Below are 24,895 nucleotides of genomic sequence, written 5' to 3'. Positions count from 1 at the left end.
TCCAGGAGAATTTTCCTAATTTAGCAAAAGGTAAAGATACTCGGATGTATGAGGCATACAGGACCCCAGCTACCTACAACCCAAACAGAGCAACACCCAGGCATATAATAATAAAAATTCCAGAAATTCAATACAAGAACAGAATATTAAAAGCTGTAAGAGACAAGAAACAGACCACTTACAAGGGAACACCCATCAGAATTACAGCAGATTTCTCTGCACAAACCATCAAATCATGAAGAGCGTGGGGGGAAATAATTCAAGCTTTGAAAGATAATAATCTCCAGCCAAGATTGAGATATCCTGCACAACTGTCCCTGGAAATTGATGGAAAAACAAGGTGCTTCCAGGATAAAGAGGAACTGGGGGAATTTGCAACCACCAATTCAACTCTACAGAAAGTATTGCAGGATATTCTAAAAAAAGAAAAATACAAAGAACCCAGAAATAGTGGCGGGGAGGCCACAACAAATGGAGCAGAGAACAAAATGAAGAAGACAAACTGACAGCTACTGACAGAAAAAGAGCTTAACAGAAATGAGGCAGAGAAGATTGGATGATAGGAACAGCTATTTTGGAGAAAATGACATCTTAATAGGTAATACTGATTTAGTATCATCTTGTTTTGAAGTCTCATCTAGCTTTTGTCCTTCTGTCTCCAATGGTCTAAATAGGCTGTATCTTATTGGATTTTATTATGTACGATAGTATAAGCAAAAACCTTTTAAAGACAAGGAGATTATACAGAAACCATTGTTCATTTTCTGTTAGTCGATTCTAAATACTCTGTAATGCTGTCATTCTCTTGAATGGTTTTACATTGTTTTGATATACTTAATGCTACAGTATACGAAGTTGTACTCAAGGATTTCAAAGAAAGAAACAATATGGTAACTACTTTTAGGTTAGGATTATCTGGTGGTGAAACACTATTCTGCTTAAATGGTTATGTTTTGATCTGCGCTGTTTCATTGTTATGCCCTCTTTTATCTCAATCTCCACTCCATTATTTACTTTTTTATCTTTATCCTTTTAATTAAAGGAAAAAAATAGCAGGATATATTATAGTAACCCATTTTAACTTTTCATTACCTTGATTTAAAGCCCTGTATTACTCTCACCATCTGGTTTTTAACTGATGTTCCCCTATTCTGTTTTGCTGGATAGTATCAGGTTCGAAAGTTTAGGCATCAGCTGTGAAGATAATGAGATTCATTATGACGCCCATTCTTGTTCACTTTTAGCTACTTTTGAAGACCTACAATGTCTCCAATGTTTTGGTTTTGTCGGTTTTATTCTTTACTGTTTTGTTCAATTGTATTATAACTAATGATATAGGCAATTCTATTAGAGATAGCGGGAGACATTATGGTAATCATTGTTGATCACCTGTATTATGTTTTTACATTATCTATTATGTCCACCCTTTTGACTTGACCGATTCTGTTCTGTTATGTCACATTTGGTTTTACTCTATTCCAAAAAAGTAATAAGAACCGTGGGAGCAATGAAACCCAAAATGTGTAATAGTCATAGTACAAAAGAGAGGAAAAGAAAGTGCTCTAAACTATATAACTGCATGTATATTTAAGTGTATAAGATAGAAAATGATATCACAGAGTTTTATTGGATCAATGAACAGAACTGTTTGCAGTATCATTGATGGAATGTCCACTTTACAAGCTTTAATTTTGTGACTTGAACAATTATTTCTAAGATGACAATATGTAATCCATTAACTAGTGATTTCCTACTGTTCATTTTTTTTCTGTAAATCTGTATAACTTGTACCCTTTCCCTGCTTTTTTTTTCTTTTCTCCTTAAATAAAATTAAAAAAAAAAAAAAAAGAAAGAAATACAGCAAAGACAGAGCATGGTACACTGGAAGGAGAACACACTTTAGACCTGAATCTGGCTCTGACCTTAGTTTTCTCATCAGTGACATGAAGAATAAAATCACCTCCAGCACACAGGATCATTGTGAGGATGAAACATGTTGCTGTAACTGCATTCCTGGTCTTAACCTTCATTTCTCCTTCAGGCTTTGCCATGTGCTTTTGAAGCTATACCTACCACATGTTTACCAGCCCCTTGACCTGGGATTTAGCCCTACCACTTGCTTGGAACAACAGAATGCAGTGGACCTGAGAATGTGCCAGTTCCTAATATGGCCATGAGAGATCTTGAGTCTCTGCCAAACCCAAGGAAAAAACATCCCGTGGCTACATGTCTGGCCTCAGAAGCAGATGGAGGGGTAGATGGAATAGATCCACCCTAACATCTAGAATGTAAATCCAATCCATGGCAGCGGACTTACAGACCTTCAGTGAGAACCATTCAATCAAGTCTTGCCAAGGTCAACTTAGATCAGCCAAATTCCAGACAATGCAAGCAACAATAAATGACTGAAGGTTTTTTAACCTAATTGAGTTTTGGGGTGGTTTGTTACACAGCATTATTCTTGCAATAGCTAACCAATGCACTGATATTTATATATACACCAGTTTTCACAGACTAAGCATATCCTCTTGGGCCAGGCAGATAGCAGATTCTCAATTCTTAGTCACTTCTGTCCCTCTTCCTATTATATTCTAATCACTGTGCTATATTTTGGGAATAAGAGATAAATAAACCTCATCACCCCAAGAAGCTTCCAAGTTGGTGGAATAAGAACAGGAAAACCTCTACTCAAGACCTCACGTCTTCACAGGAGTCAATGGTAGGTATGGAAAAGAAAATCAATGACCAAATGCTTTCTCTTCCTCCACTTTTCTCTAAAATATGGCTAAATAGATACTCTCCCCAAACAGGAACTTCTTTTCCACTTCTTGAGGCCACCTTTTTCAGGTATTCTCATGGCTCTAAAAAAAAAAAAAAAAAGACTCCTTAAAGGCAGGGAGAACTTTTCTAGTTGTGCCTATTCACTTGAGATTGAGTCTCTGCTAAAAACCCTCCAGGAAGCAACCTAGTTTGGGAGAGTCAGAGTATGGTAAATCGAACTACCTTGAGCTTAAAGCAGCAGGCCTTCAAGGGAGATAAAAGGACTTTGCTTCTTCTTTCTCTGTCTTTCTTTTTTTGTATTAGTGCTGAAGAAAGCAACTCGAAAGTGGATCTGTTTTTCTGAAGACCAAAGTGTACTCTCTGCAGCCGCCTACCCTCATGAAAGGAAATAGTTCTTGGTACAGACTCTGTCTGAGAGGGAAGAATCAAATCCTCTAGGAGGTAAAGCTCGAGGATATTGGGGATTTTTATCACCAGCCCCATGTAATGCTGCCTCTCATTGGATGTTCATCCGGTAATGGTTCAGCCCAATAATACCGTCTGTGTTCCTAAATCTCTCCTGTCAAGGGATGCTTTAAGGATGGCTTCTATTCTTTGTCCCTTTGAAATGACCATTCAGTGCTTTGTCGTGACAGTAGCTTTGGCCTGACAAAGAATTATTGGCGTTTCACTTGTCTGCTCAGAGGAAATGTCTGCGTGAGACCTCTGTCAGCAGAGGTGGCAGGCGAACAAAAGGGCGCTGAGATGTGAAGCCTGGAGTCCAGGAAGAATCGTGTTATCCAGACTATACCCCGGCCTCGACTCCCATGAGGCTGGTGAGCTTCAAGAGAGGAACCTAATTTAGGAAAAGACCGGAAGATGTGTGTGCATGAGCCAGCTCTGTTCAGGGGAAATTGGAGGCCTGTGCAGCACTGGCCCCTCACTGTGATGAACAGAGAACGCCCTTCCGGCTGGCAGGCCCCTCCTGGGTGCTCTCCTTGTACTGTGGATGAGAAAGCGCTTTCTTCTACTTTGGTGCCCTTAAGCTTGCCACTTGCATCAGGCTGGTGTGATGCATACGGGCTGGGCCATATCAAATTGCGGCTGTTGATCTGTTGTGACCTGTAAAACCTGCAATTTAAATGTATCATCCTAAGGATGTTGACCATCACACATGACCATAACCATGACCATAATCAAGATACAGAACACTTCCACAGCTCCAAAGAGTTCCTTTATGCCTTCTTGGTAGTCAATCATCTCTCTCTCTCTCTCTCTCACACACACACACACACACACACACACACGCACACACACACACACACACACACACACACACACGCAAACATGCACACACACATGCACATATACAAGCTTGCTTTTTCCACAATGCCATCAGAACACTCATATCATATGAAGCTTTCTGATTCCAGTTTTTTTCATTTGGCATAATACACTTGAGATTCATCCATGCTGTTGTGCATATCAGCAGTTTCTACTTTTTTGTGAGTAAACAGAATTCCAATATATGAATTCAGAATATTTTTATACATTCACCAGAGGTTAGATATCTGGGCTGTTTCCAGTTTGGGGTGATTATGAATAAAGCCACTATAAGCATTTGCAATACAGGTTTTTATGTGGGTGCATATTTTCATTTCTCTTGGGTAAATACCCAGGAATATGATTACTGGCTTATAAAATAAGTGTTTTTAACTTTATATGAAACTGCCAAACTATTTCCCAAAGTAATAATGTCCCCTCACATTCTTGGTAGCAGTATATGAAACCTCCAGTTCCGCAGCCAATACTTCGACTGTCACCTTGGGGAAGAGGGGACAGTTAGTCCCTGCAATGAATATGGCCTAGCATCAGATTGTGGTTTCGATTTGTATTGCTCTAGTAACTACTGATGCTGAGCACTTTTTATGTGCTACGTTCTCTCCAAATATTTTATTTCTTGAAGTGTCTGCTCAAGTCCTTTGTCCATTTTGTAAATGTGAGTCATTTGTTGGTTGATGATTGAGCCGGCAGAGCTCTTTATTCACACAGTTAACAGCTGGACAGTAGTTCTTTAAGTAGGTGTTTTATAAATATGCTTTCCCAGACTGTGTCTTGCTTTTCATTTCCTTAACAATGTCTTTTGAAGAGCATGCATGCTTAATTCTGAAGTCTAGTTTATCTTTTTTTATGATTTATGCTTTTGGCATCCTATTTAAGAAATCTTTGCCTAATTCAAGCTCACGAAGATTTCCTCCAATGTTTTCTTCTAAAAGTTTTAAAGTTTTAAATCTTGCATTTGATCTATGATCCATTTTAATTTTTTTCGGAGTGTAAGGTATGGCTCAAATTTCATTTTTTAGCACTTGGCTATCCAGTGGTTCCAGCAGCATTTGTCAAATGGATCATGCTTTCTCCAGTGAATTGCTTCACACCTCTGTCAAACTAACTGACCAAATATAAGGGGTGTATTTCTTGGACTCTCTGCTATTCCATTGGCTCATTTTTCCAATACCACACAGTCTTGACTGCTATAGCTTTATCATAAGTCTCAAAATCAAGCAACAAGAGTCCTCCAAATCTGTGAAATATTTTTCTAAGATTGCATTGCACATCCCATTTGCTTTATTCCACATACATATTTTAGGAACAGCCAGTATCAGCAATCCTGTAGTCTGGTTTGAAAATGAAAGGGTAATGTATCCTAGGTCACACATTTAATATGTGTCCAAGGAAGTTCAGCCCCAGTCATTTGCGTGCATCCACGTTCATGATCTGGCCATGAGCTTCACAGACAAGACTGAGAAGAGAAGCATCGTGGGAGAAGATCTGAGGCAGGTCCTGCTCAGCTTGCCAAAGGTTAGCAATTCTGGCTCTCAATGTACTGGGAGGAAAACCAACTTTCTCTTTAGCAGTCAATCCCTTTTCTTGCCTTATCAGGATAATCAGATGCGTCTGGAGAAAATCATGCATCACAGACCCAGTGCCTGGGGATTCAGAGTTGATCCCTGGCCTCAATGAGCCATAAGTCCCAGCTTTAACAAGCCCTGCCCTGTGAACAAGTCAATGAAGCCTCTGCCTCTGTCTCCTAGTTAGCATTACAATTCCCCACTAAGAAGGAAGCCCAGCTATGACTCCTCCTAGCTGGCGTTCAGGTGCGAGTTTCAGCCTCCTCCACTAATGACCGGCTGCCTGCGCATATCCCTGGCTGAAACTTTAAAGCAATAAGTGCTTAGAACCAGATTTATTCCTTGGACCTCCATCTGCTTCTAACACTACCTTCCCAGCCATTCTTCTTACCTCTATCTTCTTCCCAAACCAAACCCAGCTTTACTGTCCCCTGCAGACAGCTTCTAGACAGCATCCCTTTCAAGCAAACCAGAACTCCCCAACCAGGCAGCAGAAAAGATTAGCAGCTCAGAACTCCAAACTTGGGATTTGGAACCAGACAGAACTGTGTTTGAATCTCAAGTCTGTCTTGTTTAGGTAATATACTTAAGTGTCTGAATCTCTGCTTGCTCATTTGTGAAAATGCCCTCTAGGGTTTCCAGTACTAAAATGAAAAACAAAGCACTTGAAATGGTTGGAAAATTATGTAACAGTAATCAGTACAAATAGAGCTCCTCCACCAGTGATCCACCCACATGGATCTGCTCCTTTCTCGCCAGCCCGTACCACTGAGAAGGAGACATCCCTCCTAGGGGAGCCCCGGACTCTGTCACCAGCTGCAGTGGCATTCCTAGCCAGCTGTGTTGAAACAACCTTGGAAAAATCCAGCTGCAAAGCATTCAGCAAATTCTCCATCATGAAAACCTCTCCCCTCTATGTCCCTTGACTGAAGAGAAATGGACATTTAGTTTTCATGATCGAGAAAACACCCTCTTGCACATGCAGGAAAGAACTCGAGCCTGACATCTGACAGTCTTATTATTCACTTGTTTGATTGTTTGTTTTTTTCTTATTCATTTCCAGTGGTGAATAACCAGTGTTAATTATTGGAGAACTCTAGTGAGTCCTTTAGTTCTCTTATTTACTGATTTGTAATAGTCAAGTAAGAAGCTGATTTTCATTCTGAAAGAGGGAACTACTGGCTTGTGAACAAAGAAGGCAAGGTTGGTTTCTGATGGAGGTGATGGACCATGCTGGTTCACTCCGCTCCGGAGCCCCCTCCGGAGCCCCCTCCACGACCACAGACAGGAACTGACGGGAGGGTAACCTGAGTTTTGGACAAAAGCTGGGGCTAGGGATGCAGAATTACACACAACTCATCCAAGGATCGTGCCTGCCTGCAGGCGTCCACACTGAGCTCTAGTGATGGGGTGAAAGTGTGTGTTCCCCTTGCTCCTCAGGGTTTTCACTGGCCCTTGCTGGAAGTGAAGTTATTGGAAGACCTCAGACTTTTAGAAGCAAAATGAACGCAGAAGTCCCACTAGAACAAATCAAATGTCACAAAATAACTTGAATGAGAGCATGGTCCTAGGCTTTCAAGGTGTACCAAGAGGCAGATGCAGTGTTTTGAGGGACAGAATTGGAGCCATCCCCTTCCCACAGCAGGTTCTGATCTGCATCCATTTCTGTCTTCTCTCTCTTCTGACCCTCCAGTTTGACACAATGTCTCCTCTCTTCTTCCCATCTTAGACGTCCTGCTTTACTTTCTAAATGTCAATCAGCCTCCTCCCTCCTTATCACAAACCGCACTGGGCACACTCAAGAGGTCATTCTTGTTCTCATAGAAGCCCTGGCTGAGGATACAGGAAGCTGACAAATTGTGTCCCTGTCACCAGTACAGTCTGAGAAGAGCTAATTCCCACACGGGGAGAACTTTTGAGTGTTGGAACAAACATTGGAGTGTACAATTGGAAAGGGTGGATTTTAGGGCATGTGTCAAGAGTTTGGATCTGTTTCCCCAAAAGTCTCACACGTTTACAAAGTGATTGGATCATGAAGGCACTGAATGTGCTATTAGAAGGTGGGATCTGGAAGGGTGAATTCGTGTCTCTGGCTCCTCTCTCCGCTCTCTTCCTGGCCACCATGGGTTGAGCACCTTCCTCCGCCAGATCCCTCTGCCATCCTATTTCTCCTTGGAGCCAGTAGAGTGTGAACTGAAACCACCACGAGCCAATTAAACCTCTTCTCCTTTAAATGTCAGTGTCTGGTATATTGTCCCAGTGATAGAACAATGACCAAAAAAAAAAAAATGTGAATTCAAAGTTTCACAATTAGAAAAAAATTAAAAGAAATAAGAGGAATGCAAATTGCCTTTCTCTTCCCCACCCAAACCTTCCTGCACTTACGCCCCACCCACCCTCACTGCCCTGGCCTTTAGGCCCTTCAGTAGGCCCCTGATACTCCCCTCTCCCTCAGTGCTGGGCAGCACAGAGCACACACTGTGGTTGTCATGGTGATGAGTGACCCATCCAGGCCTAACTTCTGCTCCTTGTCTCCAAAGCAGCAAGTGGACAGCTGGGCCAGGGACAGGCAGGGGCTGCAGGGGTGAGGAGCACCAGGAGCACCTATTGCAAATGACATTATTGATCTTTATTCCTGCAGGGCAATGCCAGGGCACTGGGCTTCTACCTAAACCACAAAGCTTCTGGACACAGTAATCTAAAAGGTTTCTCTGCCATCTGGTCTTATAATGACCCTTCAGCTCAAACCACTAAGCCTTCCAGAGCAGTCTGAACTAAAATGCTTTTTATTGCCGAGGAAGCTTCAAAGAAAGTTCTGAAGACATAGATAATTTGAGATTTCCTGGTTTCAGGAGAACAACCCCGAATCAAAATAACCTGACATCCGGACAGGGCAGCATGCAGTTGTTTGGGCTCAGTCACGTTCACCATCATACTGCTCTTCACAAGTTGCATGATGTAGGTATCCTTCATCCCATTTTATAGATGACATGAACGAGGTACACACATTAAGAGGCACGTCATCTGCTCACCAAGAGTAGAACTTGGTGTCAGATAATCCTGGGACTAAAAGGTTATCCAGTCAAAACCCTTTATTCTATCAATGAAAGGAGTCAGGTTCAGGAGGTTAAGTGCCTGGTCTGAGGTCACAGGCAGGACCTGATACTTGAGTCTCCTGACTTCTACGACACTGCTCCACAGTGGCCACTGCAGCATTTTAATGCCCAACTAGCACTAAGCCAATTTCATTCATCCATGTGTTTGTTCACAAACATTTCCTGGGCACTACTGTGTACCCAGCTTTGTGCTGTACAGTAATACATAGCAAACTGAACAATCTAGGTACTGGCCTCCGTGGGCCTTGTGAGTCTGAAGCATGGGACAAGCAATGAACTGGTAAGTAAATGGCTCATTTTAGTTGGTGACCAGCACTTCATAGAAAGAGACAGCAAGAAAATAAGATAGGGATGGGATGGTGACATCTGTCCCAGAATCGGAATGGTAAGAAGAAGCCAGCCGTGCCTAGTGCCGAGGGTGGGCAGAGCTAAACATCTACAGTTTGACGTCTCCAAAACCCCAAAAAGACAGCAGGGTTGCTAGAACATAGTGAGTGGTTAAAAGCAGACAGGTCAGGTCACATCAGGCTTGTGAAAGTCACAGCAAGAGACCTAGAAGTCATTCTGGGCGTGATGGAAAGCAGAGGAGGAGGACTTTAAGCAGATGAATGTCCTGATGGGGATGAACTTTAGAACAGCCCCTTGGACACTGTGGAAAAAGGACAGTCTGCCGCAGTCACAGGACTGGCAGTGCCTGTGGTACCTTAGCCAGATGCCCAACCTTATCATCCTGTGCCACCGGAAGTGATGCACCAGGGGAGGTACCAGGTCACCAGCTGGGCAGAACTCTTTCTGAAATATCTAACCTGAGTCTGATACAGAAACAATGGACAAACCCAGAGTTCTGGGCCTTCTACAGAACAAATGAACTGGACTCTGAAGAAATACCAGGTCCTAAAAGACAAAAAAGACAGAGGACAGCTCTAAAAAAGAGAGAGAGATGTGGCAAATAAAGACAGTCTGGTTTCCAGATGGACTGAATGTCCATCTGAAGAACACTGCTAGAATAATGGCAATTCGAAAATAGATTATTAGGTGGCATGATTTTGCCAGTGATGGTTTTCTCAGATGCCGTAACAATGCTGTGTTTGTACAGAGACATCTCTTTGCGCTCAGAAAACACAAGTTGCATGTCTGCAGCTTACCTTCAAACCTTTGGTTCAGCAAGAGAGAGACAGACAGACAGAGAGAAACAGAAGTTAAACGTTACAGTGTTATGCAAGCAGCTTTTCTACAGGCATGAAATGTTTCAGAATGAAAAGTGGGGAGGAAAAACACTAAGCAAATGAATTAATTAATCAGTTGAGTCAGTGACTGAGATTTGGGGAGCTGTTTCTCAGAGAATCTTATAAACAGTTTGCTCACGTTGACTCCAACGTGGACAGTTTTGATGAAGCAGGAAAGGGATGATCTTTCACGGTCTCTTCCAGACTGTGCATATGTATCTATATTTTGTTTAATTTGGAAATGCCAGGCTAATAAGCAGCAGGGACCGTGAGTGCTGCTTTAGTGGCTACTGCCATCTCATGGCCATGAGTGGCCGGCAGTGTGTGGAAGCCAGACTGTCGGGGTCACCACATGCCAATGACTGCCCTGCACAACCTGATGGCTGACACCCTGCAGGTTAAAGGCTTAAGTACTTTTGTTAACTTCCCTCCAGAGGGAGTAAGAGGGAAATACAGCCTCTATGTTTCAGTGGCTTTTCTGGATGCACAGGGCCTTTCACCTTTAAAATCCCCAGACCTGACAGGACTCCTATAGATTTTACTCTACAAAATTAGAGCCAGGGAGCCATTTAGGGGGATTTTACTGCCAATTGTGCATAATATTGACTCGCTGGCATTGTTTTCTTATTCACAAAGGCCCATAAAAATGATCCCAGGCACTTTTGATACCAGTTTTTCAAACCTCTAATGAGGTCCCGAAGCTTAGAAGGCAGGTCTTAGAGGATAACCCTCGAATGGGAGGAGGTGAGACAGTCAGACCGTCTGTTCAGAGAAGCTGGGGATAAAATGGAGTCTGCATTCTTTTTTCCCATGCAGAATGAATGTAGTCAAACCTCTGAGGACTTACCCTCTGAGTGGACATAGGTTTGCTTTTAGCTCCCAGGTGGCACTCTTATTTGGGGCAGCTTGAAGATGTCACCTCCTGAAGACTCTTCACCAGGATAGTGCAGCCCCAGAACAACCTAGATAGTGGAAACACAGATTACTAGCCCCAACCTCAGCCTTTGTGGACCAGCAGGGCTCAGGTGGCCGGAGAATCTGCATCCCTAACACATTCTCAGTTAATTCTTCCGCTGCAGGTCTGGTTATTGTTCTGAAGAACCACTGTTTTAAGGGTACAATGACATAAGCATAGAGTAAGCACCTGACAGGGAGTCAGCAGTCAATAAACATCCTCCCATGTCTTCCCTGCCCCACTCCTGCACCTGCACCCCCTGCACCAACCCTGAAGCAGACACAAGAACTTCAGAGCATGAGGCCATCCCTAAGGGCATGAGACAAATTTTTCCTAAAGGCACATCTCAGGCTGTCATGGAGGGAAGCGTTCCCCAAATCAGCTAGAATCTCAGAATGTGACGTTCTTTGGAATGCCGCATGGAACAGAATCGTTGTAGATGTAACTCAGGTAAACACCAAGATGAGATGACACTGCATTAGGGTAAGTCTTAAATCCAAGGCAAATGTCTTTACAAAAGAAAAGGACACAGAGAGAGACAAGAAGAAAGAAGGCCACGTGCATATGGAAGCACACGCAATGAGTCCCAGAGTCTACCAAAAACTGGAACGAGGAGTGTCCCCTCCAGAAGCTGAAGAGGCACCATGGCTCTGTCAACACTTCCATTTCTGACTTCCAATCTTCAGAACTGTGAGATGATACATTTCTGCTGTGTTAATTCACATAATTTCTAGTAATTTATAACAGCTATAGGCCACTAATTCATACCCTAAAGAAGAACCTCTCCACATTGACTGGTTTGGTTCTGGTTCTTCCTCCAAAGAGCCTGCAAAGAGCAATGCAACTCTGACCCGCTGATTTGCATGACTTCTCTCTATGCCTTTGACCGACACATCTTCATCCCGAGCCTGCATCCCTTCTCCAGGGCTGGCTCTTTGCTTCTGCAGAAAGGACTATGTGAGTGTTCCCAACCTCCAGGAGCTCACATCACCATTGAAGAAACGGGAGAAACTACAGTCAGCCTGTCAGGACTGTGAAAGAGCAGCCACCCAGAGAATGCTGGTGTGAAGGAACCGCTTTTCAATGCTGCCAGCAGGAGAGCGGACCAAGAATGCTAGGTTTAATGCACATAGCTGTGTCAGAGGGGATAGGATTTGGCCAAGCTCAGTAGCAGCTATAGTGATAACTATGGGTGACACCATCAAGGATCCAGTCTACTCTTAAGATTTTTATAAGAAGTGAGACTTCCAGGCTCACTCTCCATGGGCTGGTAGAATTCTACATGTAAATAACAATGGTCCCACTGCTGTCATTTGGGTGCATTTTCTTATCATTTTTCCTGAGATTCTTAGCTACCATTAAACTCCTGCTTTCATCCTCTGCCTCAGTCAGATCCACTTGGCTTGGTTGCCAGGGGAAATTTCCTTTCAAGTCCTGTCCATAACAACCCTGTCCAGGGAGCTCTCGTCTCTTCTGATGCTTCCGTCTCAAGATATCCTTGGCAGATCGAACTCCTTGGTGGAAACATCTCTTCAAAACAAAACAACCATTCTGGGATTCTTGCTCTTTGTATATTGTCCTGGTTTTTTACATTTTAAGCCCCTTTTTAGAATTAATTGAAGAAGAGAAGAGATTCTGGAGTCAGTCTTTACTGGAACCACACTCAAGGAAACCATTTCATTGATTCCTGTTGAGAGATCTTTCCATCCTGACTACACAGCATCTGACCACATCCCCTCTCCACAGAAAGCCCAGAAATGCCAGCCAAAGGGAAGGTCCCGATTAAAGTCTTGCTAAAGCTATGATTCTGAAGAGACTGAGGCTGAAGCAGGGAGTTGGAAAGAAACGTTTGGCAACTCTATGGGCCATTGGAGTCCAGTGAATCAAGAATCCTAGGAAACAGAAGGTCGCTAGCACGATCTGTTACCAGGACGTTTTAATAGAGAGGTAGCAGCGTGCCTGAAATCACCCTAGAATTTAATCACCATCTACAGGATTCCGCACCTCTACCTTGATCTTTAGCCTAACCTCTAGCTCAAAATGCCTGAGGGGAACCACTCAGACTGCTTTAAGGGTGTCTGAAGGCACCTGAGGATGTGACCCAACTTGTATAGTGCAGGCACACAGCAGGATACAGTTATGCAACTATGACTTGGCACAGGTAAACACGCGTGCCCTGGTTACAGCACTATGTGACAGTGTAAATATGAGAGAACAACCTGTATAAGAACTTTACACTAATGATGCAGGCAGCTCTTGCTCTTACTCTGGTTCTCTGCCCCGCTCCATGCTGCCTGCTGTTGTTGCTAATGTCCTGCACACGTGCATTCTTTAACCTTGGGACCTCACCTTCAGACCCTTGCCCCCTCCCCGCCCCCAGCCGGCCAACGATGCCCTTTCATTGAGTTCAGTCTGGCTTTTTTTTCCATTTGTAACCACTCAAAATTCATCTGTTGGAGTGGGACAGTTGCAGAAGGTGGAGCCTCTGGGAATCGATGAGGTCAAGATGATGGAGTTCTCGGGAATGCAGTGAGTATTCTTATAAAAGAGATCTAAGAGAATTTGCTCTCTCATTCCCCATGTGAGGACACAAACAGAAACTGACCATCTGCAAACCAGGAAATGAGTCCTTAGCAGACACCCGATCTGCTAGCACCTTGATCCAAATCTGCTAGCACCCTGATTTTGGATTTTACAGACTGTGAGAAACAAATATTTGTCCAAGTCACTCATCAGTGGTATTCTGTTACCATCTGACATGCATTGGTTTGTCATTCCGTAACAGGTGAGGTGTCTGGGTCAAGAATCCAAGAAAAAAAAAAAAGCCCAATTACCACTTCTCTAAATATTTAAAAGCTACAATCAAGATAAACTGTTAAATAGCTTATTTTACCTTCCTAGCTTAACAAACACACCTTCACAGTAACCTGGAAGGCCAGTTTGACTTGCAAATTCTCAGACTCATTAGTTGTTTCAGTTTCTGTTTGTGTTTTTGTTTTTGTTTTTGTTTTGTTTGGCAGGGCTGAGGATGGAACCCAGGGCCTTGTGCATGCCCTCCACGTTACTTTAGGACTGGCATGTGAAGAGCTGGCTCTCAGGCCCTGAATATCATCCTGTGTCCATCAGCACCAGCCCACCACCGCTCTTAGCCCCGCTCCACCTTGCTCCCCGAGGGGCCTCACATGTGTGCCTGTGAGCATTTCAGTCCACATCCCAAGCTCCATCTGCACCTTCTACCCATGATCACTCCATAGGCCTCAGGTACGCCCCCACAGTCTACCCCCAGGACTCAGGCCCAGGGAAGAAGGGCCTTGGTCATCAGGTCATCAGGCACTGGGGATGCAGCTCAGGCATGGCTGGGCAGGCACAGCTCCTCGGCCCCACCCTGAGGAGTCAGGTGTGACTGAACACAGAGCTGAGAATGGGCCTGTTTTGCCAGGTCTAAGGGTAGCACTGGTTTTGCCCATCCAGCATCTGTCACCCCATCTTTGTGACAGCTCACTTTCTTTTGGGAGCCACGCTCTACTAACGCTAATCCATGTGGCTTACAAAGCCTCACTCTTTTCTCCTGCCAGCTGGGGTGGGCAGGTCCTGCTCTGCAGACAGGTACCTGGCTTAGGGGCAGGAGCTGAAATCTAGCCAGCTCTGCTAGCCAAGCATGTACCCCAACCCAATGGGACGGCCACTTTGTGTTATTCACCTGCCAGGACCTCTTCAGGACGTGGCTCCATTCCACAATAATCAAAATGATCACCAGCAGAAATATCCACTAGCAGAGATCACTACAACATTGGTGTGCAAAAAAGCGATTCAAAGTTCTGTTTTTCCATGAGCCTAATGAACCAGCAGATTGGTACAGCTGCCAAAAAGAAAGGAGGAAATAAAAAGAAAGCACTGTCTTCTACCACAATTACAGAAACCTGGTGTTCCAATCAAAGACAGATGATTTACACCCATCAGGCCACATAGGATAATTGACATTTTTAATAACAAATTAGCCCTCTGGAAAATGAAGAAGAAAAAAAAACAGACAATAACCCAGTGCAGCCTCCAAACACACAGCTCAGGAATAAATTTTATTTATTCTTTCAAGGTTTAGTTGCACATTAGATTCAACTGGGGAGCTTTTAAAAAATATTAGTGCTAAAGCAAGCCCCTTCACCCCAGAGACTCTGGTTTAATTGGCCTGGGATAGTACCCAGGTAACAGTATTTTTTAAAAACTCCCCCAGTGGCCATAATGTGCAGCCAGGAATGGAAACCACTGGTTTAATATTTAGCAGGCACTTTGGAAAATGTGAGCATTAGCTAAACAGTACAAACAGCACCTAAACTAGTAGTTCCCAGCCCAGAAATACCATCAGAAATATCTGAGGCAGCTTTAAAAGTATTCATTTCTCAGGCCTGAGCCTTAATCCACCAATCGGAATCACCTCTCCTGAGGCCCAGAACTCAGCATTTATTTTTCCCAAAGTTGCCTGCTTAATTTCAACAAGCTGGCCAGGGACCCACCATAAGGTTCCTCTCCGGAGGACATTCCCCCACTTCACCTCTGCTCAACAGAGACGCTTGCGACTCGTGACCAGGCACAACGCTTCAACTTCCAAGAAGGACCTGAGCCCTCAGCTTCCTCCTCTCCAGCCCAGGAGAGGCTGGAAACACAGCTCCTGTAAACATGAAGAACCCGCAAAGCCTGCTCCTGCCATGAATGAGTTGATTCATAAATTAGCTTGCAGCCAGGTGTGACGGTGCCTGCTTACTAGCTCAGCTACGTGGGAGGCTGAGGCAGGAGGACCAGCCCAGCCTGGGCAACTGAACAAGATCTTGTTTTAAAATTTAGAAAATAATTTTTTAAAAGGGCTGGGAATATAGCTTAATGTTCCCTTGGCTCAATCCTCAGTACCAAAAAGCAATAAATAAACTCACTTTCATTCACCAACCTTGGACATGAGTTTTGTACTTGGCTGAATTCATTTGGGTTCCAGCTGACACCACGCCCTCTAAAGCCACGACTCCCACTCGTGAGCACGTTACAGGAGGGTGTCCTGCAGCTGAGGGACGCATTTTGAGAGTATTTTTATGAACACTCAGCCCTTTGATGTTGGGGAGTCAAGTCTGCAGATGAAACTGCCCTTGGATTTATGCCGTTAATAAAGTGAACACCTTTCTCTTTGCATGAGGAGAAAGGCTTACACTTTTAGCTGAGCGTTGCTGTTGGTTTAGATCCAAATGTTCTTATGACTTAGATCTAAATGTCCTCTAAAAGTCTCATGTGTGTGGAAGGAGATAGGATCTCGGGGTGCTATACTCATCAGTGGCCTCATCCACGGATGAGCTGATGGTTTCTGTGCTGTGGGGAGGTGCTGAGGGGTGCAGGACCTGGAAGGGTGCATTTTTGTCCCCAGTTTCTCTTTCGTGCCTCTACTTCCGGCTGCCCTGAGATAAGCAGCCATCCTCCACCAGGCCCTGACCACAAAAGTCTTAGGGCACTGTGCAAAGAAGGCATACAGTGAACGCGAGCCAGACAGCCTGAGAGGAACCCAGGGGGAGGGAGGCTGTGACTGGGCGTCTCTAAAACGCACCAGGTGCCACAGGGCTGGCTAGTCCAGAGCTCACACTTTGAGTATCTGAAGCCAGCCCAGAAGCTGTCCCTTCTGTGAGTGACAAGGTCACAGGGACAAGACAAGGTCACAGGGGACCCAAAGCATTCACTCTGCTCCTCTGCCCTGCAGAGAAGTGACATTTCTGAGCAGGCAGAGAAACTTAAAAAGCACAAAAGGGATCTAGAAATGCACATCTTACGCCCAAGTCCTCTGGGAATAGGTTCTGTGGCCCTGGGCAGGTCTCCCTGTCAGATGCACTGGCTGCCACTGCACACTGTAGCATCTCATGAAAAAAGAGATATAACAGCTCCTGAAAATCCCAAGATGCCAGGGATACAGCCCAGTGACATGGCACCTGCCTGGCAAACACAAGGTCCTGAGTTTGATTCCTGGTCCAAAAAGAAAACCAAGATGAAAATCCCAAGATGATGCCCAAACGTAAGTGCAAAGACCCACAGCCAAAAGCGCAGAGGCTGATGGGCACTGTGCCACCCCCACACCCTGGCTCCACAGTCTCCATGAGCAGCTGCATGGACCCCTTAGGACATTAGACTTCACTGGTGACAGAAAACCCCTAGTGGGCCTTTCTGAGAATCTGAGTATTCATAACTATGATCCCATCAACCTGGTCATCTCTAGGACAAGAAGTCCCTGGAAGGGACGCCAGATGGTCTCTAGTGTCTACATGTTCCTGTTAGGTTTGCCTGCTGAAGAGGCGGTTACAGGGAATGTGCGGACTTTTCAAATACTGTGGGCACTGCGTGAGTGCTAACTGCCATGATCGCTATTGATAGACAAGGAACAGAGCTGAGAATCACAGCCAAAGAACCCTAGAAATACAGTCCTCTCGTGGGTTTGGGGATGTAAAGGGATATCCAGAAATATCTGGGCACAGCTGCCCCTGGGCCTCACATGGCCACATCAGTACCCACCCACCCCACAGTCAGCAAACCCACACTGAACCCCAGTTCTGGGAAATGAGTTTAAGTTCCGAGCTCCTCGCTGATAGGGGAGTGGAGATCCCTCGTAAAGACAGTGATGAGTCTAAGAAATATCAAAACTTATTCCCTTTCCCTACAAACTTAAAACTACACAGAGAGACCCACTATGACAAATATAAAAAGCAAACGCTGCAGTGAAAATCCGAACACGACAAATGTCAAGCAAGATCTTCAGAAGCTAAGAAAGACTCAGATAAGGAGAAGACGTGTCTGACTTGGGGTTGCAAAAGAGGGCGAAGAAGGACAAAAGTGGCCACGGCACTAGTGACAGCTGCGATCACAGGTATCATTTAAGGCAGCTACAGTGTGCTGCAGGACCGCAGGAGGCACTAGATGGGGACACACCGGGCCAGCAGGGCAGCAGTTAGCAGTTAGGCGATGCTGCCCCCCAGCGGCCAGCCGAGCACCGTCGCTGAATTCTGGAGGCCGTGCATGCTTCCCAGAAAGGAGGCGGAGCAGCAAACAGGGACCGGACCAGCAAGTCACGCAGGCACGTACCTGTCACACCTGTACTAACTCACCTGAGCTGAGGTGGCTACCGTTATCTTCACTCCTACAAAGAAGAAAAAGCGATGGTCAGAGACACAGTCAGAACCAGGGATATAGCTCAGGGCACAACGACTGGCCTGGCAAGCACAAGGTGGTGAGTGAGTTCGATTCCCGGCACCAAAAGAAACTCGGTCCGTTTCTCAGGTCCACTAATTAAATTAGTGGCAAAGCGAGGCAGCAGCTCCAATTCTTCCCAGGTTGGAGCAGCAGGTGTCAGAATTAACATCTGGGAGTGAAGACTGATAGGGAAATAAATTATTCCTATCAGAAGTCTAATGGCTTAAATATACCTGAGCTTTGGGTACGTAGCTATCTAGACTTAAATTACCTTCCACGCAGATCAGCTCAGGGCGTCCTAAAAAGGCTCAGGATGTTCCAGGAAGTTCCAAGGGAAGGCAGCTCCCAGCCACTGCCCTGACCCGCCCTTCTCTCACACGCAAACTTTGCAGGGTTGGACGTTAAATGGTTGCAGAAGTAGTTAATTTCTTACCCCAGAGTCCAAGAGGGAAGCAGATTTCCTTGACAGCCAAATATAAAGCCATCTCCCATTCCTCTATGAGGCTATGTTTTGTAAAAGAAAGTATGGGGTCAGCTCAAACATGCAAACTTTCTAAGGATATGGAAAAGCCAAATGTTTACTTACAAATGTTATATTTACTCACCAACCTGTTAAATACTCAGTAGTGGTAAAACTTGAATTTTTTCATAATTATTTATTGCTTTTCAGAGCTTCTTTTATAGCCACTTATACTTGGGGATTGAGGGAGTTGTTCCTAGTTGGAACCTTCTAATTGACGGAAATATAAATTGTAAATGTAAATAAAATATGCAAAACTCAAGACCGGTTAGCAGAATTCATCACATAATCCATTGTTTCTGTTTTTTATCAAGGTTACAGAACTGAGAATTTTGCAAAACCATGTACCAGTATGATACACTGTTAGAGAAGCTACTCTAGAATGATGTCCCAACATTGTTTGGCAATTTTCATGTTTCAGTAATGTTTTTGTTTGTTTTTTTTTTTTGTCTTTTTGAGACAGGATTTCACTATGCAGCTCAGGCTGGCCTTGAACTCACAGTGATCCCGCAGCCTCAACCTCCCAACTTCTGGGATTACAGACATGTGCAGCCATGTCTGGCAATCTTGTGTCTTAAGAATACTTTTTTTCTGCTTTCAGATATCTCCTTATTTAAAAACACTAAAATCTTGGGATTTTTGGATCTTTGATTACTATGATAAAAGTTTTCATAAGAAACCTTTTTCGCAAGTGTTGTGTTTTTGGTGGAAACATACCTTCAGAGCCAAAAAAGTCTCTGCACCCTAATACTATGTGTTATGGATTAAAAACTGGTGATCAACTTAATGCCAGGGAAATTAAATCACCATGGTGCTAAGCATACATGTTTCACGTGAGGAAAGTTGCCAGCATAAATAGAGACGTGGAGAAGGAGAAGGAGGAGAGGGGAGGCTTTGAGGCTTTGAGGCACTGAGGCATTGTGGGTTCTCCTACGTGTGTGGTTCTCCTGGAGAAGTTCTGGTCTTCACATCGAGCATTGCTTCCTGGCTCCAGAGGGGGAGACGTGTGCTGCCTGGTCCCCAGGATGAACTCATCATGCTGGTTTCCTGGCATGTACTGTGACTGTGCTTATCATCGGAGGAGCTCAGGGCCTCCGTGTCGCTGAGGGTGGCTGTGGTGCTTTTTGGGGAAGCCCTGGTCTCTGTTGTGAGTGTGACCTCTCAATTCCACTGTAGAACCCTCAACCCACCAGCACAGCTCCTTCACCCTGCTGGCATGGACTTTCTGGCTTCCACTGCTGACCTTTGGACCTTCCCAGCATGTTTCCATAAAAGAGACTGGCGTGAGTCCTCATGGGCTCTGGACCTCCAGTTGGACTCTGGGTCAGTGCTCATGAGCTCTGGGTCAGTGGCTCCCCAGGAGGGGAGTCCATTCAGCTTTAAAAAGCCAAAGGAAGGATTTTCCTGGCAGTGAAAACGCTCTGCATCCTGACTCTCAATGCTGGTTTGCCGGCTGTGGTACTGTGGTCTAGTTCTGCAAGATGTTACCATTGGAGAATTTTGGTAAAGGGTACCTAAGCTTTGTCTTCTTGTGCAAACCCACAACTACCTCAAAATAATTTAATTTTTCAAGAAAGCTAGAGAGACCTCTTAGGTGTTTATGATGGTTAAAAACAGTTGAAGTCATAAGCAGACTCTAACGTTTATTTAAGCTACTCTGTGGTGTAAATCTAAGAAACCAGGACTATTTTGAATATCTTGTATGAAAGAATCCCCCTGCAAGTGAGGAAAAGCTTTATTGGCCACGCCTTAGGTGAATAAGGCTTTTTCTATATTATCTCACTTACCTTAATACTCACTTTCAGAGACTCAAATTATGATCTACATTTGTTCCCGTTTCTTTTTATAAGTACACATTTGTGATAATGTTTACTTTCCTTGTGGAGGATCAGTACCTACACATAACACATCCTAATGCCTTTTCTCATCCCCTTCCCCACCTCCTCCCCGCTCCACCTCTATCTCTTAATCCCTTCCCCATGAGAAGGATTTATATCCTGATATCTTACAGCGAAATCTGCTGCCTGAAGCAGCATTCCCCACCTCCCACCACTGGGCTCTAGCCAGCAGGTTTGGGAGATGAATCCAGGTATGTCTGGGTTTGTCCGTATTTCCCTCCATGACCCTACTGCCCATTCAAGAAATAGTTGTGGTTATGTGAGATGATTTTCTTGTTTTTTGGAAATTCTAAAATCTTTAAAGATTTAAGAAGCCATACCAGTAATTTATTATCAAAAGCATTTGAAAAATTACATATCTATATCACGAAATCAATACTGAACTTGGGGGACAATGGGTGAAGGCTGTGTGACAATATTTTGTAGCATGCAGTTTTTCTCTAAGTCTGAAGTTACTTCAAAATATTTTCAATTTTTGGAGCAGTCTAGGTGATATTGGCTACCCAGATAATATTTATAAAATAACTATCCAGAGCTTCAGTAGTGAGCATATTGCTACAGAGCTCTGGAAAACACTGCTCAGGTCCATTTTTTCTTCTTTCCTCTTTTTCTTCTCTATGAAAACTAAAATCAAAAAATAGTGCAGGGGCTGGGGATTTAGCTCAGCGGCATAAGCGTCTGCCTTGCAAGCAGGCAGTCATGAGTTCGATCTCTGGTACTGATAAAAAGGAAAAAGACAAAAAAAAAAAAATAGTGCAACTCCAGAATTCCTGAGAAGACAAATTTTACATTGAAACAAGCCCTGCCCGGGTGTACCCCATTCACTGGCAGAGGCTGGGCTGACGCGGGTCTGGAGCCCACACAGAGTATATCTCCAAAAGGTTCCCTGGTAGCTAAGTAACTGAGTTTAGTGCAAATGGACTCACTCCAAAATGGCATTTCCTACCCCCAGCACAGCAAAGCACCCAGAACTCCTACAGGTATAAGAGCCGCCCTCCACCTGCACCCAGCATACTAGAAGTCAGGGCAACAGCATCCGAACATGGAGAGCTCCATGGAATGGGGGAGCAGGAGCAAGAGGAAGCAGACAGCTGGGCTTTTGATCTGGTCTCAAGGGCTGGCAGAACCAATCCTAGAAACACATTTTATATGGAGAGTGGCTCACCCTCCTCCAAGACAGCCACCATCAAACTCATAACACTCAATCCCTGGGCATATTTAATATTTTCCAGCACTGTAGCCCTAAACCACCCAGGGTCAAGCAACCCCAGCTCCTCCAGGTTGAGTCCCTGCGGTGATAATGTGCACAAAGCATCTGGAGCCTGCAGCCCCTCCCCAGACTCCCAGCATGCCTCGGGTCCCTGCCTCCTGGCCCCACGTATTAGAGAACCCTAGTGTCCAAAGCCAGGCGACAGCACTTTGTTATTGTATAGAAGCAGTGGTTTCTCTGCTCTTCTGTTGCTTTTGCCTTGTACACTGTGATAACGTTACCTTGATGGTCTCTATCTCTTGACAGCTGCAAATCTACAGTTCTGGCTGCACAAAACACTTTTTGAACACTTAACAACGCCTTCTTACGTGCCTTCTTACAAACACACACACACACACACACACACACACACACCCCAGAGGAGACAAGGCCAGGTCTCCCCATAAATTTGTAAACCCGTTACCATAGAGACAGCCTTTGGGTCTCGCAAGTGTGGATCGTCAGTGCCACCTAGTGGTCCGTTTGTTATGCTGCATCTCCCAAACCTCATGACCTTGGAGGGAGGGAGGGAATAGGTTTGGTTTGCTCCGCCTTGCATGTTTTGGCCTTGGTTGTTTTTGCTTCTTTTTGCTAGCTACCTGGCGCTCTCCCCGAATATCCTGGAGACATGTCCGCGGATACCAACCTTAACCAAGTTCTTTGAGGCTTTCTCCTTCCCACACACAGAACTGGAGTCCAACAGCACATTAGGCATGAGACCCCCATCTTCCTGAATGCTCAGCTTTACTAGCTCATTCCTGGCTCTAAGTAAGTCAGGAACTGCCTTGGCACCTTGGCTGGTAAAATAATGACTAAAAATAAACCAACACCTGATAAGTAGGGGGGTAAAACTTTGGGGATTAGAAATAAATAAGGTCCTCTTTCATTTCATTAATTTAATCAGCCAACGTGATTTCTCATTCATAAAACATTTTATGCAGGAAGTGGATTTTTAAATTTTCTCTAACGACCCTGCCCATTTCATCCAATAACAGAATGCTTCCACTCTATCCAAATTTCAGAGGACTCGTGCAGTGCTGAGACTGGGCAGGGGGCAGGCAGCATCCTTCCCCTGGGACCTTTACCCATCCACGCTCCCATCTGCTGACAAATCCACCTCCCAGAAGCACAAGCAGAGCACTATTTCACCCACCTGGTCCAGCCCCTGTTGTCCCTCCCTGTCATCCTCCCCTGAGCCATGACTGCTGATGACACACATAAATAAAGAACCCCTTAGTGGATCTCTGTAAATAACAATCTGTCAAAACCAAGATTCTTGATGCTGAAGGCTGTGACCTATTTGAGGCCTGTGGTCAATAAAGATGGAAATGCAGACTCCAGGAAACACAAACCTGTCAACAAAGCACAGGCAACTGAAGCAAGAAAGACCAGGCCTACAATCTCCTCATCAAAACACTTGGCAAGGTGAAGCTGTGTTCTAGGAAGGGTCTGGGATATCAGCCGTGATCAATCACATCACCTTTCTGCAGCAAAACGTAAAAGGAATAAAGTGAAATAAACACGGACAACAGCCCTGTTCCAGTTCAGGCAAGATTTTGCACCTAGTGAATTTTAGTACCAAAACCTGACATTTTCTACTTTTTACAATTTGAGGTTTAAGAATTGCAGGTTAAGAGTGTGCAGACCTCAGTATATACTGCAAGAAAGAAAACTCCATTGACCAGAGGACATGGGAGGAGTGCCGATTCACAAAGGAGGTGGTGTCCAGCTGAGATCTCAGCGGGAGAGAAAGCGTGAGAACCCAGGAGAGAGCTGGCGGAGGACAGGAGGGCAGCCTTGACTAGCCACGGTGCTGGGAACCCCCAACCAAGACTCGCACTTTTTAAACATTCCCAAGTCGATGCCAAAATCACTCTGCTGCTGGAATCCTGTGCAGACTACTCCACCTCTTACAGAGTCTGTGCACATTCCAAAAAGAGTTGTGTATTTCCTCAGACCACTATGGACCTGAAATTCTTTATGTGCAAAGGATATCACCTGTACTTTGCATCCTCCCTTCTAACATCTGCTCTGGAGCAGACATTCATTACCCTCTGCATCTCCAAGCGCATCAGCAACAGTCACGCATGCCTGCAGAGTTGAGATTTTCTACTATTTGGGTACATGTGGAGTGGATTCAGTTCCCGGTGTCAAAACAGGGAAAGGCCTCTTTCAAGGCCCACATGTGCTTCTGTCTCTCCTCTTTATCTCCAATCCATACAACAAAAAGTTGCTCTGACTCTGGCCAAAAACACAGAAATAATCTTTTTCTGTACATGAACTCTCCAAAGCAGTAGTATAAATATTCAGGCAATAAACAAGAGGAGCCAGATGGAGTGGTCCTCACAGTTACTTTCACGACTCTGTCAAAATATTTAGCTAGTACGTAAATCTTAGGTAAAACATTAATTTTGCATTGCATCCAAACATTTCCACAAACACTAATCATCTCCGAATCACTAATGCAGCGTCTACCTAGCATTTCTTCAACTGTCATCAAGGAGGACTGGCCCCCAAAATCCAGCATATTAGACCCAGAAAGGCCTTGCCAGGATGGAGGGAGGACCTGCCTCTGCCCACAGCAGCTCCTGCTCCTCCTGCCTCCCCAGCCCTGGGAGGTATCAGCAGGCGAAGCTGCTCCTGGGTGGTAAATAGACACGGAGACAATTTGGAGAGCCGGGAGGAGGCTAGCAGCGTGGGGATATTTCTGGAACATGTCTATTCTCTAGGGCTGGATAAGTCAGGCTGAACTCCTCTGAATTTTATTTCCTGCAAACTGTGTGAATGTAAAACTGTATTATTGGTTCAGAGTTGTTCAGCGTGGGTTTGCCCTCAGCTTTTGCAGACATGCATAGCATAAAATCAAATATATTTTAATACATGAGAAACGTGCTTGGGTTTTAATGAGAATTGCTAGCCCTAGGAAAAGAGGCTAAGCTAATGGAGAGGAAATGGATGAATCTGCGACACGCCCCTCCCTACCACTGCAATGGGAGATGGGATCTGTGCTGACATCTGCCAAGCCCTCGGAGCCCTGAAGGCTGCCCCTGAGC

General features: G+C 44.7%; 1 long non-coding RNA gene across 1 annotated transcript in view; it reads right to left on the bottom strand.

The window, feature by feature from the left end:
- Positions 1 to 18,156, bottom strand: part of LOC134476241 (uncharacterized) — a 184,227-nt gene extending 166,071 nt beyond the window's left edge. The window contains exons 1-2 of the long non-coding RNA XR_010047819.1: positions 18,091 to 18,156; positions 10,859 to 10,973 (exon numbers count right to left, since the gene is read on the bottom strand). This is a non-coding gene — a long non-coding RNA (uncharacterized LOC134476241). The remainder of the gene's footprint in view (positions 1 to 10,858; positions 10,974 to 18,090) is intronic.
- Positions 18,157 to 24,895: the final 6,739 nt, after the last annotated feature.

This window comes from Cavia porcellus, unplaced genomic scaffold (assembly GCF_034190915.1).
Source record: "Cavia porcellus strain 051 isolate PalLab524CR breed Dunkin Hartley unplaced genomic scaffold, mCavPor4.1 scaffold_6, whole genome shotgun sequence".
In the NCBI taxonomy this organism is placed as follows: domain Eukaryota; kingdom Metazoa; phylum Chordata; class Mammalia; order Rodentia; family Caviidae; genus Cavia; species Cavia porcellus.
Note: the sequence above shows the minus strand (reverse complement) of the source record. Positions and strands in the feature narration are given on the sequence as shown.